The sequence below is a fragment of the Ranitomeya imitator genome, chromosome 4 (assembly GCF_032444005.1).
Source record: "Ranitomeya imitator isolate aRanImi1 chromosome 4, aRanImi1.pri, whole genome shotgun sequence".
Classification (NCBI taxonomy): Eukaryota; Metazoa; Chordata; class Amphibia; order Anura; family Dendrobatidae; genus Ranitomeya; species Ranitomeya imitator.
Window position 1 is genome coordinate 604,735,660 of NC_091285.1, and position 19,145 is coordinate 604,754,804.

Genomic DNA, 19,145 nt, shown 5'->3' on the forward strand with positions numbered 1-19,145 from the left:
AAATAGAAAAAAATTCCCCCTTTTATAATGTTATTCGTCTGTTTATTTTCTTCGATCTTTTACATATGTGGCAGCACGGGCTGTTTGCCAGGAATTACACCAGGGCGATCACGCAGATCCCACGCTGTCACCGGATTGTTAGGCCGGCGTCACACACAGCGTAAAACAATACGGTCCGTTATATTACGGCCGTAATACGCTGGGCCTCCATAACATCTCAGCAGTGTCACAGGCTGATTGCCTCCATGCCACGCCGCATTGAAGCAGTCATTTCTGCCAAAGGATTCCCGACCAAGTATTGAGTGCATAACTGAACATTATTATTTGTTGGTTTTTTTGTTTGTTATTAAAAAACACTTTTATTTGATTGGATGGGTGAAATATGCTAATTTATTGAGACAGGTTTTTTGGGTTATCAGGAGTTGTATGCCAAAATCATCAGTATTAAAACAATAAAAGACCTGACAAATTTCAGTTGGTGGATAATGAATCTATAATATATGAAAGTTTAATTGTAATCATTACATTATGGTAAATAATGAAATTTAACACTATATGCTAATTTTTTGAGAAGGACCTGTATATATATATATATATATATATATGTCATTAGACACATATATGTATATATATTAATATTTATTCCAGCGCTATACAGCTTGAAAGCCGGTAATTCAATTACCGGCTTTTTCTTTCTCCTTCCTAAACCCGACATGATATGAGACATGGTTTACATACAGTAAACCATCTCATATCACCATTTTTTTTGCATAATCCACACTACTAATGTTAGTAGTGTGTATGTGCAAAATTTGGCCGTTCTATCTACTAAATTAAAGGGTTAAATGGCGGAAAAAATTGGCGTGGGCTCCCGCACAATTTTCTCCGCCAGAGTAGTAAAGCCAGTGACTGAGGTCAGATATTAATAGCCTGGAGAGGGTCCACGGTTATTGCCCCCCCCCCTGGCTAAAAACATCTGCCCCCAGCCACCCCAGAAAAGGCACATCTGGAAGATGCGCCTATTCTGGCACTTGGCCACTCTCTTCCCATTCCCGTGTAGCGGTGGGATATGGGGTAATGAAGGGTTAATGCCACCTTGCTATTGTAAGGTGACATTAAGCCTAATTAATAATGGAGAGGCGTCAATTATGACACCTATCCATTATTAATCCAATTGTAGTGAAGGGTTAAATAAAACACAAACACATTATTTAAAATTATTTTAATGAAATAAAAACAATGGTTGTTGGAGTATTTTATTCTACGCCCAATCCAATCACTGAAGACCCTCGTTCTGTAAGTAAAAAAACATAATAAACCAACAATATCCTTACCCTCCGCAGATCTGTAACGTCCAACGATGTAAATCCTTCTGAAGGGGTTAAAACATTTTGCAGCAAGGAGTTCCGCTAATGCAGGCTGCTCCTTGCTGCAAAACCCCGGGGAATGAGGCTACATATAGATCAATGATCTATATTTAGCTTCATTTGCGGTGAGGCGCCCTCTGTTGGCTGTTCATAGATCGTGGGAACTTTCCTAGAAAGCCTGGGAGCTTTCTAGGTAAGTTCCCACTTGCGAGTTTTACGGACGTAAGAGCGCAGAAACTTTGTCCATAAAACTCGCAAAACATACGGCACAATTATTCTCTATGCCCCTGCTCCTATCTGCCGTATTAAACTGATCAGTATTATACGGCTTTCTACGGCCGTAGAAAATCGCAGCATGCTGCGTTTATCACCGTATTGCGCAAATAAAACGTCAATGAGAGTCTATGGAAGCCCCAAAAATACGGATTACACACGGACCAGCAGTGTGACTTGCAAGGAATATGCAGCGGTGTTAGAGAGAAAAGCCGGTAATTCAGTGCGGTGTACAGAAAAATCACACTGACAGCTTACAGTAGAATAGGTAGAATAAATGTGTACACATAGAAATATATATATATATATATGTCAGTGAGACACATATATGTATATATATTATTATTTCATACAGCTCGATATAGCAGAAAGGCGGTAATTCAATTGCCGGCTTTTGCTTTCTCCTTCCTAAACCCGACATGATATGAGACCTGGTTTACATACAGTAAACCATCTCATATCCCCATTTTTTTTTGCATATTCCACACTACTAATGTTAGTAGTGTCTATGCAAAATTTGGCCGTTCTAGCTAGTAAATTAAAGGGTTAAATGGCGGAAAAAATTGGCGTGGGCTCCCGCACAATTTTCTCCGCCAGAGTAGTAAAGCCAGTGACTGAGGGCAGATATTAATAGCCTGGAGAGGGTCCACGGTTATTGCCCCCCCCCCCTGGCTAAAAACACCTGCCCCCAGCCACCCCAGAAAAGGCACATCTGGAAGATGCGCCTATTCTGGCACTTGGCCACTCTCTTCCCATTCCCGTGTAGCGGTGGGATATGGGGTAATGAAGGGTTAATGCCACCTTGCTATTGTAAGGTGACATTAAGCCTAATTAATAATGGAGAGGCGTCAATTATGACACCTATCCATTATTAATCCAATACTAGTAAAGGGTTAAAAAAATACACACACACATTATTAAAAATTAATTTAATGAAAAAATCACAAAGGTTGTTGTATTAATTTATTCTACTCTCAATCCACTCACTGAAGACCCTCGATCTGTAAATAAAAAAAAAATAATAAACCAACAATATACATACCTTCCGAGGATCTGGCACGTCCAACGATGTAAATCCATCTGAAGGGGTTAAAATATTTTGCAGCCAGGAGTTCTGCTAATGCAGCGCTACTCCTGTCTGCAAAACCCCGGAGAAGGTAGGTAAAGTAGGTCATATAGGACCTATATTTACCTGCATTTGCGGTGAGGCGCCCTCTGCTGGCTGTTCCTAGATCGTGGGAACTTTCCTAGAAAGCTCCCTGGCTCAAGTTCATATGAGGACAACCAGCAGAGGGCTCGAGCCTGGGAGCTTTCTAGGAAAGATCTTTTGTGATCTGAATTCGAATAATCGCAATATTAGACTGACATACAAGTACCACACCACTCAAATTGAATTTCTAGATGTTGTGGTTAAGAAGGATCTCTCTGGTTTGTTACAGACGGACATTCATCGTAAAGATACTGCTGTGAATGCCATACTACACGCAGCATCATCTCACCCTATGCATACGGTTAAATCCATCCCCGTAAGTCAGTTCTTAAGGATCCGACGTATTTGTTCTACAATCAATGATTTTGAAGTACAGGCGACTGAAATGAAGAGGAGATTTTTGGAACGGGGATACAGTCGACGATCCATTAAATATGCATACAATAGAGCGAGAAATGCTAACCGCCATGATTTGATGTATCCTAAACCCCCAAAACCAAAGATGGATTCTGTGAGGATGGTGACACTGTACCATTCCCAATGGCGAAGAATGCATGAGATAATGCAAAGACATTGGAGAAAAAGTAAAACACTGCACTCATCCAGTTCAATTTTACTAGAGTGAAAAAAGTTTATTGCAGACGTGAAGGCAGAAAACAGTGAGGCAACAAGTTTGACGTTTCGGCCACTCAGTGGCCTTGTTCACAAATGGTGCTGTAACAAAGAGATAAACAACACTGTATGAACATAACATATACATAGTAATAAAAATATATATACAAAACTATTTACACAGAAGATATAGGTACTGGAACCCATGTCATAACCTGTAGAAGGAGGAAAACGGTTCTAGTGATCCTGCAACCAATAGTAAACCCGGAGGATAAGAAGAAAGGAGGTAGGGTTTAAAGAGGATAAGATCTCTACAAGCGGGAGGATCTGGTAAGAGATTTTATAAACATACCCTTTAGGAACTGTTGTGACACGTCAAGTAAGAACAAGGATAAAGTAATATGTAGCCAAGTAAGGGTAGTCCGGCTGTGGCCTATATGGAATGAACAGTTCATTTATAAAATCTCTGTGTAAGATCACGTGATGCGCACGATTAACATTGTGATTGGCCAAATCTAGTTTAAAAGGAGCATTCTGGGAGTATGATGCCACTTACCCTGACGAAGGCACGCTGCCGAAACGCGCGTAGGGGCTGTGGCACCATCTCCTGGACACCAGCAAGGACTGATATTTCTGTGTGAGTATATCGATATACACTACTCTTATTGTCATGAGTATTACTGGGTAGTGGGAGCCGGGTATGCCACTATGGCTTGATGTCCCTTATAGATTACCCGAGGTATTGCTCTTTGACTCACAATTTGAACTTTGTCAGTCCCATGAATGTACTGATGTGTGGATTACCATTTCTTTGTAACGCTGTCTGTTCAGGAGGGGTGCCACATATATTTGTTTGGCTCACATCTTGAGCATTTTGTTGGCTACCAGATTTTAAAAGTGTGTATATTTCTATTGTTTTTTAGTAATATTTTTCTGTTTCAATAAAGATTTGTTCTTAATACGCAGTTTCCGTATATGCTTTTTCTGTATATATAGCGTAGAACATGTGCAAACTACATATTTATGTGGACGCGGTACTATATATATATAGCGTCCTTTAGATCTAGGGGTATTTGTTAGGTTTCTTACACTACTAACATTAGTAGTGTGGAATATGCAAAAAAAATGGTGATATGAGATGGTTTACTGTATGTAAACCAGGTCTCATATCATGTCGGGTTTAGGAAGGAGATAGCAAAAGCCGGTAATTGAATTACCGGCTTTCTGCTATATCGCGCTGGATGAAATATTAATATATATACATATATGTGTCTACTGACATATATATATATATATATATATAGACAGTATATACCGTATTTTTCGGACTAAAAGACGCACTTTTTCCCCCCAAAAAAAGGGGGGAAAATGGGGGGTGCGTCTAATAGTCGCAATGCAGGCTTACCTAGGTGGCAGAGGTGCGGTGGCAGAGGTCCGGTGGCAGAGGTGCGGTTGCGGGGGTGTGGCGGCAGAGGAGGCGCAGTAAGCGGGGTCCCTTTCCCCGGTATGGTGATGCAGCAGGCCCGGTATGCAGCAGAGCCGGGTGAATCCTCTTGTTATCGGTGGTGGCGGCCATTTTCCGGAGGCCGCGCGTGCGCAGATGGAGCGCTCTGCTTCCCGGGGCTTCAGGAAAATGGCCGCCGCAATCTCCATCTGCGCACGCGCGGCCTCCCGCGGCCATTTTCCTGAAGCCCCGGGAGCAGAGCGCTTCATCTGCACACGCGCGGCCTCAGGAAGATGGCCGCGCCCACCGATAACAAGAGGATTCACCCGGCTCTGCTGCATACCGGGCCTGCTGCATCACCATACCGGGGAAAGGGACCCCGCTTCCTGCGCCTCCTCTGCTGCCACACCCCCGCCACCGCACCTCTGCCACCGCACCTCTGCCACCTAGGTAAGCCTGCATGGTACGCCAGGGACCCCTCTCACGCCATACCTCTCACTGCACCTCCTGATCCCAGCACCTCCTGATCCCAGCACCTCCTGATCCCAGCACCTTCTCATCCCAGCACCTCCTGATCCCAGCACCTCCTGATCCCAGCACCTCCTGATCCCAGCACCTTCTCATCCCAGCACCTCCTGATCCCAGCACCTCCTGATCCCAGCACCTCCTGATCCCAGCACCTTCTCATCCCAGCACCTTCTCATCCCAGCACCTTCTCATCCCAGCACCTCCTCATCCCAGCATCACCCCACCTTGCCTCCTGTGACCCTGCTCTGCCACCGCCATAAGATACTGTAAATTCGGACAATAAGACGGACCCCCATGTTATAAAAAATCTTTTTTTCTGCAATTTTCACCCCAAATTTGGGGTGCGTCTTATGGTCCAGTGCGTCTTATAGTCCGAAAAATACAGTATTTTTTTTTTTTTTTTTAACACATGGATCCCTTGTATAGCCGTATGTCGGTTTTGCAAGCCTGCGATAAAAACACGCAGTACGGATGCCATGCGGATTACATACGGAGGATGCCATGCGCAAAAAACGCTGAAACACCCTGCCTACGGAGGAGCTACGGACCACTATTTTCGGGACTTTTCAGCGTATTACGGCCGTAATATACGGACCGTATTTTCATACGCTGTGTGTGACGCCGGCCTATCAGTATTTGGTCAGTATTTTACCTCAGTATTTGTAGCCAAAACCAGGTGAGGAACAAATAGAGGAAAAGTATAATAGAAACATATGCACCACTTCTGGGTCATTCCATGTCAAGTGAACCAATGATTTTTACCACTATATTTTTAATTCTTTTGAGATTTTGTTATTTGGTAACAGTGTGTCAGAGATTGCAAAATGTGAAGAAGAAAAAATTCTAGATATTTTTTTTTTTTTTTTATTGATTTTCAAAGTTCGGAAAAAGTGCAAATTTCGGTGTTGCCTGCCTTTGCATTTCTCCCCATAACTCGGGCTAGAAAAGAGATAGAGAAACTAAATAAACACCATTCTACTCAGAACTGTACAGGCTTTCACCAGATACGTCACAAGAGTATCTTTGATAATATTTTACCTATGCGAACGCAAGTGCAAAACTTTAAAATGCATTTCCGAAAAAAAGGTTTAATTTAAAAATTTCAAAAACTGCACATGTGCCTGCTATGCTCCTAGCCATATCTGTACCAAAATACAAGCTGGGATTATGATGGGATCATATTTTAAAAAATAAAACTATTACAGTGTCAGTTCAAAAAATCTTCATTTCAGATCTGTTCAGCCTGTGGTCTAACAGTGGGGGGTCTAGATTTACCAAATAATCCATGATTGCTAGATATTACTGTATTATTTTATTATGTTACCACTTAGAAGCAGGAGAGGACAGAGGAGAAGCTTTGTTAGGGCTGAGAATGACCAGGGGTAGACGGTGAATGCAGAGCAGATGACCGGCCGGAAGCTCGGGCCTCCACAGACCGTATTCACACCAAATCTTATCACCCAGGAAACTCCTCAAATGGAGGGAGAAAAATATTCTTAACATCCAGTTCATGTATTGTACAAACCAGGACTACGAGGAGGAGGAGGAGAGTTTGTTATAACATCAGTTACAGGAAGCAGAACCCATCACAGGGACTCAGCAATACCGGACTGTCATCCCATGTAGTGGAAATAAAGACAGTGACGACCATGAAGTGGTAGAAGGCGGCACAAGATCGGCAATGGATGACACAACTGGCTATGTGACCTGTGAATATGATCGGCGCTGGCGGCTACTGGACTCTCCAAAGATTGTGAAAATGAAGACGTAGACGTGACTTTTCTGCACTTTCTGGTCCAGCGCCGTCCTTTGTGTATCCAAGAACATCAGACATTGTAAAAGTGAACAAAAATCAGATATAACTCAGGTGGAGCCGAGCACCATGACCGGCCGCACATACTCTGACACAGAAGGAAACGGCCATTGCTAGTGAGCCCTTATGGACAAGATGACATTTCACCCACTAGAAGGGACACATTGATGATAACAGGCCAGTGTAAAAACCTACTAATAATTGTTTGATTAGTTCATATTTTATAGAAAGAGGATTTAACTACTGTACTATTCTTCTTAAACACTTCACAAATGACATGTTTAGTGATAGAATAGAAAAAAAAAATGTTCCATGTATAAATAGGTGGTAGAAATATTGGTTCTTTTAACCCCTTTACCCCCAAGGGTGGTTTGCACGTTAATGACCAGGCCAATTTTTACAATTCTGACCACTGTCCCTTTATGAGGTTATAACTCCGAAACGCTTCAACGGATCCTGGTGATTCTGACATTGTTTTCTCGTGACATATTGTACTTCATGATAGTGGTAAAATTTCTTTGATAGTACCTGCGTTTATTTGTGAAAAAAACGGAAATTTGGCGAAAATTTTGAAAATTTCGCAATTTTCAAACTTTGAATTTTTATGCAATTAAATCACAGAGATATGTCACACAAAATACTTAATAAGTAACATTTCCCACATGTCTCCTTTACATCAGCATAATTTTGGAACCAATTTTTTTTTTTGTTAGGGAGTTATAAGGGTTAAAAGTTGACCAGCAATTTCTCATTTTTACAACACCATTTTTTTTAGGGACCACGTCTCATTTGAAGTCATTTTGAGGGGTCTATATGATAGAAAATGCCCAAGTGTGACACCATTCTAAAAACTGCACCCCTCAAGGTGCTCAAAACCACATTCAAGAAGTTTATTAACCCTTCAGGTGTTTAATAGGAATTTTTGGAATGTTTAAATAAAAATGAACATTTAACTTTTTTACACAAAAAATTTACTTCAGCTCCAATTTGTTTTATTTTACCAAGGGTAACAGGAGAAATTGGACCCAAAAAGTTGTTGTCCAATTTGTCCTGAGTACGCTGATACCCCATATGTGGCAGTAAACCACTGTTTGGGCGCATGGGAGAGCTCGGAAGGGAAGGAGCGCTATTTGACTTTTCAATGCAAAATTGACAGGAATTGAGATGGGACGCCATGTTGCGTTTGGAGAGCCACTGATGTGCCTAAACATTGAAACCCCCCACAAGTGACACCATTTTGGAAAGTAGACCCCCTAAGGAACTTATCTGGATGTGTGGTGAGCACTTTGACCCACCAAGTGCTTCACAGAAGTTTATAATGCAGAACCGTAAAAATAAAAAATCATATTTTTTCACAAAAATTATATTTTTGCCCCCAATTTTTTATTTTTCCAAGGGTAAGAGAAGAAATTGGACCTCAAAAGTTGTTGTCCAATTTGTCCTGAGTACGCTGATACCCCATATGTGGCAGTAAACCACTGTTTGGGCGCATGGGAGAGCTCGGAAGGGAAGGAGCGCAGTTTGACTTTTCAATGCAAAATTGACAGAAATTGAGATGGGACGCCATGTTGCGTTTGGAGAGCCACTGATGTGCCTAAACATTGAAACCCCCCACAAGTGACACCATTTTGGAAAGTAGACCCCCTAAGGAACTTATCTAGAGGTGTGGTGAGCACTTTGACCCACCAAGTGCTTCACAGAAGTTTATAATGCAGAACCGTAAAAATAAAAAATCATATTTTTTCACAAAAATTATATTTTTGCCCCCAATTTTTTATTTTTCCAAGGGTAAGAAAAGAAATTGGACCTCAAAAGTTGTTGTCCAATTTGTCCCGAGTACGCTGATACCCCATATGTGGCAGTAAACCACTGTTTGGGCGCATGGGAGAGCTCGGAAGGGAAGGAGCGCCGTTTGACTTTTCAATGCAAAATTGACAGGAATTGAGATGGGACGCCATGTTGCGTTTGGAGAGCCACTGATGTGCCTAAACATTGAAACCCCCCACAAGTGACACCATTTTGGAAAGTAGACCCCCTAAGGAACTTATCTGGATGTGTGGTGAGCACTTTGACCCACCAAGGGCTTCACAGAAGTTTATAATGCAGAGCCATAAAAATAAAACAAAAATTTTTTCCCACAAAAATTATTTTTTAGCCCCCAGTTTTGTATTTTCCCTAGGGTAACAGGAGAAATTGGACCCCAAAAGTTGTTGTCCAATTTGTCCTGAGTACGCTGATACCCCATATGTGGGGGGGAACCACCGTTTGGGCGCATGGGAGGGTTCGGAAGGGAAGGAGCGCCATTTGGAATGCAGACTTAGATGGAATGGTCTGCAGGCGTCACATTGCGTTTGCAGAGCCCCTAATGTACCTAAACAGTAGAAACCCCCCACAAGTGACACCATTTTGGAAAGTAGACCCCCTAAGGAACTCATCTTGATGTGTTGTGAGAGCTTTGAACCCCCAAGTATTTCACTACAGTTTATAACGCAGACCCATGCAAATAAAAAATATTTTTTTTCCACAAAAATTATATTTTAGCCCCCAGTTTTGTATTTTTCCAAGGTTAGCAGGAGAAATTGGACCCTAAATGTTGTTGTCCAATTTGTCCTGAGTACGCTGATACCCGATATGTGGGGGGGAACCACCGTTTGGGCGCATGGGAGGGCTCGGAAGGGAAGGAGCATCATTTGGAATGCAGACTTAGATGGATTGGTCTGCAGGCGTCACATTGCGTTTGCAGAGCCCCTAATGTACCTAAACAGTAGAAACCCCCCACAAGTGACCCCATATTGGAAACTAGACCCCTCAATGAACTTATCTAGATGTGTTGTGAGAACTTTGAACCCCCAAGTGTTTCACTACAGTTTATAACGCAGAGCCGTGAAAATAAAAAATCTTTTTGTTTTCCCACAAAAATTATTTTTTAGCCCCCAGTTTTGTATTTTCCCAAGGGTAACAGGAGAAATTGGTCCACAAAAGTTGTTGTCCAATTTGTCCTGAGTACGCTGATACCCCATATGTTGGGGTAAACCCCTGTTTGGGCACACAGGAGAGCTCGGAAGGGAAGGAGCACTGTTTTACTTTTTCAACGCAGAATTGGCTGGAATTGAGATCGGACGCCATGTCGTGTTTGGAGAGCCCCTGATGTGCCGAAACAGTGGAAACCCCCCAATTATAACTGAAACCCTAATCTAAACACACCCCTAACCCTAATTCCAACGGTAACCCTAACCACACCTCTAACCTTGACACACCCCTAACCCTAATCCCAACCCTATTCCCAACTGTAAATGTAATCTAAACCCTAACCCTAACTTTAGCCCCAACCCTAACTGTAGCCCCAACCCTAACCCTAACCCTAGCCCTAACCCTAGCCCTAACCCTAGCCCTAACCCTAACCCTAGCCCTAACCCTAGCCCTAACCCTAGCCCTAACCCTAACCCTAGCCCTAGCCCTAACCCTAGCCCTAACCCTAGCCCTAACCCTAGCCCTAACCCTAGCCCTAACCCTAGCCCTAACCCTAACCCTAGCCCTAGCCCTAACCCTAGCCCTAACCCTAGCCCTAACCCTAACCCTAGCACTAACCCTAGCCCTAGCCCTAACCCTAGCCCTAACCCTAGCCCTAATGGGAAAATGGAAATAAATACATTTTTTTTTATTTTTCCCTAACTAAGGGGGTGATGAAGGGGGGTTTGATTTACTTTTATAGCGAGTTTTTTAGCGGATTTTTATGATTGGCAGCCGTCACACACTGAAAGACCCTTTTTATTGCAAAAAATATTTTTTGCAATACCACATTTTGAGAGCTATAATTTTTCCATATTTTGGTCCACAGAGTCATGTGAGGTCTTGTTTTTTGCGGGACGAGTTGACGTTTTTATTGAAAACATTTTTGGGCACGTGACATTTTTTTATCGCTTTTTATTCCGATTTTTGTGAGGAAGAATGACCAAAAGCCAGCTATTCATGAATTTCTATTGGGGGAGGCGTTTATACCGTTCCGCGTTTGGTAAAATTGATAAATCAGTTTTATTCTTCGGGTCAGTACGATTACAGCGATACCTCATTTATATCATTTTTTTATGGTTTGGTGCTTTTATACGATAAAAACTATTTTACAGAAAAATAATTATTTTTGCATCGCTTTATTCTCAGGACTATAACTTTTTTATTTTTTTGCTGATGATGCTGTATGGCAGCTCTTTTTTTGCGGGACAATATGACGCTTTCAGCGGTACCATGGTTATTTATATCTGTCCTTTTGATCGCGTGTTATTCCACTTTTTGTTCGGCGGTATGATAATAAAGCGTTGTTTTTTGCCTCGTTTTTTTTTTTTTTTTCTTACGGTGTTTACTGAAGGGGTTAACTAGTGGGACAGTTTTATAGGTCGGGTCGTTACGGACGCGGCGATACTAAATATGTGTACTTTTATTGGTTTTTTTTTTTTATTTAGATGAAGAAATGTATTTATGGGAATAATATTTTTTTTTTTTTTTCATTATTTTGGAATATTTTTTTTTATTTTTTTTACACATTTGGAAAATTTTTTTTTTACTTTTTTACTTTGTCCCAGGGGGGGACATCACAGATCAGTGATCTGACAGTTTGCACAGCACTCTGTCAGATCACTGATCTGATAGGAGTGCAGGCTGCTTCACAGTGCCTGCTCTGAGCAGGCTCTGTGAAGCCACCTCCCTCCCTGCAGGACCCGGATCCGCGGCCATCTTGGATCCGGGGCTCGAGCAGGGAGGGAGGTGAGGAGACCCTCGCAGCAACGCGATCACATCGCGTTGCTGCGGGGGGCTCAGGGAAGCCCGCAGGGAGCCCCCTCCCTGCGCGGTGCTTCCCTGCACCGCCGGCACATCGCGATCATCTTTGATCGCGGTGTGCCAGGGGTTAATGTGCCGGGGGCGGTCTGTGACCGCTCCTGGCACATAGTGCCGGATGTCAGCTGCGATAAGCAGCTGACACCCGGCCGCGATCGGCCGCGCTCCCCCCGTGAGCGCGGCCGATCGGCTATGACGTACTATCCCGTCCAGGGTCAGATAAGCCCAGGGCACCTCGACGGGATAGTACGTCTAAGGTCACAGAGGGGTTAATCTTGTTTTTAACATATAATTAGGATCAGACTGTATTTCGAAAATCACACTGGAGGATGTGATCACCTTTTATCTTTTGGCTTGTTCAAAGAATTCAGGTTGAAAATGCTGAGCAAGTTGTTATGATGATTAAGATGTATTTATTCTGGCTCTTCGGGATTTGTTTTTTGTGTTTCTTTATTGTTACATATAAATGTTGAATGCAATAAGTTGTAATTTGAAAAGAAAAAAGGAAGAAACTTACACAAACATAAAATCAGATGATTCAAGGCTTAAAAAAAAATACAAATTTGATAGATCCCAAGTTGAGTCCTGGTCGAAATATAAACAAGGACATGAGTAACACACATGCATGTTTTCACAATTTTAAAACATACGTTTTTTTCAGAATTGCACATCAAAATTTTTAATTTGATTTCTCCAAAACAAAATATAAAGAAACATAGTCTTGTGACATATCAAATGAAAGCTGGTACCGTTCTGAGAAAAATGATGCCTCTCTCACCTGTATATCTTAATTCTAGCCCGAGATATGATAAAAAATGTAAAGCCATACCAGGCCAAAATCCGTGCTTTTTCAAAACTTTAAAAATCTGTAAAAAATTAACTGATGAAGAAAAAAATTCTAAACTTTTAATTTGTAATTAACTAAAGTTGTACTTCATAAAAACAAAAAATAAAAAAATCTAAAGACGTAAGGTAAAAAAAATATTCATATTTGGATCACTTGATATGGAATGACCCTTCTGCATTTATCACCCACTCCTGGTTTTGGCTTACAAATACTGAGGTAAAATACTGATAGTCACTGATAGTCACTGATAGTGTGACGGCAGCCTTACAATGAACTATGTCTTCCAGAAAGAACGATGACAAAACCCCAAACTATGCTTTTGTTAGATCACAGTTACAAACACATTAATTGTAGACTATTTTAGTTTTTTAATTGTCCCTTATGGAGATCTGAACATGGGCTTGTCTTATAGTTTATATTATATACTGCAATACTTCTGTCCTATGAGAAGCACCAAGATGGCAGAGATGAAGGCCTTCAGCAGGCAATCACCTGAGATGGTAACCACCTGAAATGGCAAGCTATCGGCACCCCGCGATCACCTTACAGGGGGGCCTAGAATAGACACCCCACTGAGGGTGCACCACTTAAAGGGAATCTGTTACCACTTTTGAGCCACGTAACCTATTATTATGACCATACAGGTTATTGACTGCTGAGGAGAGTGATCCCTGTGTGCCTCATATCAGATGCCGTGTTGTGGGTATATCATCTTTTATCCTTTTATGTAAATGACCTCTTCCAAGCTATGGGGAGGACACTGCCCAGAAGATAACTCTGTGTCCCCACTTCATTATCATGTGAATCACCTCCCACAGTGTCAATGTGTGTGTCAGCTCTTTTGGAACTCCTAAAGTGAACCCACAGAACCACAACAACGAACCTCCCAAGGGTGAGCTGGCCTGGTGGACCACCCCCAATACAGGAAGTGTTAGGGGCAGGCCCGAGGGAGACTATTGCCGCAGAAGCTGATACCCAGGGACAGGAAGTAGGAGCGGAAAAGAAACAGAACTGGCTGTGATGGAGACACAGGACTGACTGGCAATGACTGAGACTAAGAAAAGGCAGGATATGGCAGACGCCCAGAACAAACTGGATATGGCGGGAACACTGGACAGGCAGGGTATGGTGGAAACAAAAGACAGGCTGGTTATGGCGGAAACACAAGACAGGCAGGTTATGACAGAAACTCAGGACAGGCAGGGTATGACGAACGCACAGGACAGAGCAAGGTATGGCTAACGCACAGGACAGAGCAAGGTATGGTGAACGCACAGGACAGAGCAAGGTATGGGAACGCACAGGACAGAGCAAGGTATGGCGAACGCACAGGACAGAGCAAGGTATGGCGAACGCACAGGGCAGAGCAAGGTATGGCGAACGCACAGGACAGAGCAAGGTACAGAGGGACCTGGGTCAAATGAGGACAAATGACAATCAGGCATGGAGCAGAGGAAGGGCATACCTTAAATACATGGTGTGCAGGAGGACTTCCGGGTCAGGGTCCTCCAGGCCATAGAGGAGAGAAGCAGCGTGCCAGTATGTCACAGAGGAAGTGCGCGTGCGCAGAGGAAGATGGAGTGTGCACGCGCGGCCAGCGGACACTAGGAAGCAGCGGTGCATCAGGAGGAGAAGGAAGAACGTGCGCCTGCAAGAGGAGCGCGCCGGAGAGGGTAAGTATGGCGGCGAGCGGGGGGCAGAGCGGCAGGCGGGGCGCCGCGACAGTGTGCCTGTGATGTCGGCTTTTCATCCTGTAATGTTGCGCCTGTGTTGTGCCATTGTTGCTCTTCAGTGTTCTGTCCTTCTCTGGGCATGGCGCAGGTGCGAGTGAGTCACTTGTACTTCCGCTCCCAGTGTTTCTACTCGCTGGAGAAGGCTGAGAGCGGAAGTACCAATGACTAGCTGGTACCTGTGCAATAGGAACATAAAGCCAATGTCCAGAAAAAGGTGTAACACTAAAGAGCAAAGACGGCACTGGGACTGCGCAGGCGCGAGATTACAGGATGAAAACCCAACGTCACAGGCACACAGTGACACTGTGGGAGGGATTCACATGACAATGAAGTACGGACACAGGGATGTCTTCCACGCAGCGTTCTTCCCAGAGCTGGGAAGATATCATTTACATAAATGATAAAAGATGATTTCTCATCAACATGGCATCTGGTATGAGGCACACAAGGATCACTTTCCTCAGCAGTCTATAACCTGTATGCCCATATTAATAGTTAAGATAGGTCAAATGTGGTGACAGATTCCCTTTAACTACCTCTGTCAGCCAATTACAGCAACATTAAGGCTATGTGCACATGTAAGAAAAGAGGTGCAGAATTATCTGCACAAAATCCGCAGCTCCTGGCAGAATCCGCAGCCGCGGATTTGGCCCAGTTTTTATGCGGATTTTGTGTGGTTTGTATGCGAATTCTGTGCGGATTTTCTGCGTTTTTTGCCACTGCGGAATTTTAACATGGAGGGGTGCAGAAACGCTGCCGATCTGCACAAAAGAAGTGACATGCACTTCTTTGAAATCCGCACTGATTTTTCTGCACCGTCTGCACAGCTATTTTTTTTTCAATAGAATAACATTATACTGTACATCACAGTGCGGATCTGCAGCGTTTCTGCGCGGAAAAATCCGCTGCGGATCCGCAGCAAATCCGCATCGTGTGCACATACCCTAAGGTTTGTGTGGACACATGAAGTTTTTGACGCTGCATATTTTTGCGGTATCAAAGCGCAGTGTCTTACAGATCCAGTAGAGTAGATAGGATTTATTCAAATCTCAATGCCACTGTGCTTCTTTTTTTGACTTGGCGCAAACTGACATGCGGTGTGTGCTTCATATCCGAAGCATGTCAATTTCTCTTGTGGGTACGCTGAATTTTATGTGCAGATTTTCTCTATAGACTTGTGATAGAAATATATATATCATGTAGATCTCACTTGCATGTATACTCCTCTATAATCATATATACTCATATATCCACAGCTAATATATACTCAGCTAGTTTATAATCAATTGCTTGATTTGACCACATGAGCTAGGCCAGATGGTTCCTTCGGTACTTTCCAGACACCGAAAAGCGGAACAGCACCAGATGTATTAAGTGATGATCAGATGTCTCAACTTTGTCCTAGATGCAGAGAGCTACATTTTATTTGCTTAATCAGCATTCATATGTGCATTAATCACAATATTCCATATATATTTAGATAAACAATAACAGAGGAGCTAGACAATATGGTAATTAACTAACCACCCTTTTCTATATGCAATTATAAAAACTATGTATGTACAATAAATCATCAGTATTGATGGAATGCTTTTCTGTCACACTGGTGTACAGTCCATTCTTGATGAGCGCTCAAAATATTCAGTCTTATTGGGAACAGCCGCAGCACACAGGGATAGATTTATGCAAACCAAATTTCCATAACATCTGGCGTCTGCTTGTGGGGCGTGGACGAAACGCACGGGGACCCTGCTGACCGGAGAGATGGAGGTGTTGGCCACAGCCTTGGCTCATGGGACGGAGACTGCGCAGCTCCGTAAGTAAGGTACCTGAAAGTCCCCGTGCCCAGTCCGGGTCTATACCTCTTGCCGGTCAGGTGTGGTCACCACTGCATTCCCAGGTAGTGTAAAAAGTCCATGCCTGTATCCAAACCCTGGAATATAAGTCAAAGTGTCTGCTGTGTGCCGTGTATGTGTTCCATGTTTGTGTAAGATCCGGGAGACAGTTGGAACGGTGACTGTTTTGTTTGTGGTTGCTGGGTAACAGACATCAGGAGGTCAAATCGCTCGATAAGCTATCACAGATTCATGTGCAGCAGGAGGGACAGGTGGTCCCGGGACAGGTAGTCCCATGTTCCAGGCTCGGATGGTGATAGCTTAGAGGGCTGCCACAGATTCCCGTAGCCAGCGAGCCAGTCAGGACGACCGGAGCGGAGGGTGGTAGAGTTCCCGGTGTGATGCAGTGACCCCTGTAACAGGTAGGGGGCGCTGCATAGTCTCCCGAGTATGCGCACAGAGGTGTATTGAGGCCGTGAGAGTGCATGGGAATCACAGCCATGGATGTGATGATGTGACAAAATCCGGCATTGTGGTGAATGGCCGATATGTGTCGCAGAGGAGGGGACTCTGCGCTGCCAGTCTGTAGTTTGGTTGGTGTGCTGGGACCTGTAGTCCCACAAGTAAATGTGTAAGTTCTAATGGGAGATTGGCAGGGCTAGTCATGAGAGATGGGCGGGTCAGACTAGCCACACACACCCACTCTCCCATCCAGGGGAGTGGTTCAAGGTATATAATGTGACCAGGGTGTGGGTCACATGGAGTGCCTGTGTATGGTCGCTGTGAGTGACCTGTGGAAGCCTGTGTTGCTTCCTGAACAGCACATGGTGGGGCTTCAGACCTGGTGGCCTGGGTATTGGACGGTCCCAGCTGGGGATGGACGTCCTGAATAGTACCCGGACTGGCCGCCTGTGTGATCCTGTGTAACCTGGGTGTTGGGAGGTCCTGGGAGTAGGACCGGATCCCGGAATAGCACGAGGTGAGGACCGGGATCTGCAGAGCCAGTGTCATCTACTGTGTGGGGAAGCTACAGTCCTTCGGTGGGTCTGGACTGACTGATGTGTGCCGGCCAGGCAAGTTGGTGATCCCCGTTTGGCAGCTTTCCCAGAAGAGTGAGGACTGACAAGGAGTCAGCAGCTGGAGCAGGAGCTCCCAGAAGGTACCATAGTCTGTTGGTGCTTCATATGTTAAATGAACTGTGTGGTAACCCACGGCAACTGGTCAGGAGGACCAGCGTGTTTAGTTGCTGCAACCTGTGTGATATGAACTGTGTGGTAACCCACGACAACTGGTCAGAGGAGGACCAGCGTGTTTAGTTGCCGCAGACTCAGGCTAGTGTTAACTGCAAACCGTCACAAAAACGTCTTTTTGCCGAAAAAATGGATGCGTCAAAAAAGTGGAAAACGTATGCAACGCATACTGCATTTCGACGGATCCGTCGCAAATCCGCTAAACGGTTGCGTTGAAATGCTGGATGCGTTGCATCCGTTGCATCCGTTTTTACCATCCGTTGCATCCGTTTTTACGACGGATCCGTTTTTAAAATGGGAGGCACCCAAATTTGATTGGCTACTGTAAAATAAGGGAAATCTATATACTGACTGTATTTACAGCCCATCTTTGAGGGTTTTAGTTTAGTGGCAAGGATGGATGGTGTACTTGGTAGGATTGCGAGTTTGGTTACTGACGTTATATTTGAGACGAATCGCCTGGATATCATAGTGTGGGAGAAGGAGGCGGCAGCAGAAAGACGGAGGATGCAGCGGAGAGTGAGACGATTCTGGATACATCCGATCAATGAACTGCGGATGACCAGGGGTGTCCAGTCCACTCTCTATCTGGAGTTGCGGTACAACCCACAGAAATTCTTCAATTATGTACGGATGAGGATGGAACATTTTGATTATTTGGTTGGAAAACTAGGGAATGTCATGCAAAGGCAGGACACAAGGATGAGGCTTGCCATCACACCGGCGGAGCGGCTCCTGGTGACACTGCGGTAAGCATCTTTTTTTTATGTCATTGCTCATATTGAATGTTATTACATGCTGCAGACAATACTGCGCTGACACATTGTGCACCATTTTCTGCAGCATGTAATTTTTTTTTTTTGTTTGAGGCCATTCCACTGGTTTTTTTTTTATGTCATTGCTCATATTGAATGTTATTACATGCTGCAGACAATACTGCGCTGACATATTGCGCACCATTTTCTGCAGCAAGTAATTTTTTTTTTTGTTTGAGGCCATTCGACTTTTCAACACATGTTTCATGCAGCTTTTATTGTGCGTCCCGTCATGCAAAAAACATTTTCACAGTGCCATTTATTATAACTTTAACAGTAAACCAAAAAAAATAAAAAGTTGATGGTCTGTGCAATTTTTTCTTACATTTTTTTTTTTCTGCAGCTTCCTAGCTACGGGTGAGTCGCTGACTTCACTCCATTTCCAATTCAGGCTGGGGATTTCCACTATTGGAGGAATAGTGAAGGACACATGTCGGGCGATTTGGGACACTTTACAGCCGGAGTATATCCCACAACCATCAATGGAGATCTGGTTGAGAAGTGCAGAACAATTTGAGATAATTTGCAATTTCCCAATTGTGTTGGTGCCGAGAACGGCAAACACATAAGGATTGCTAAACCGGCAGG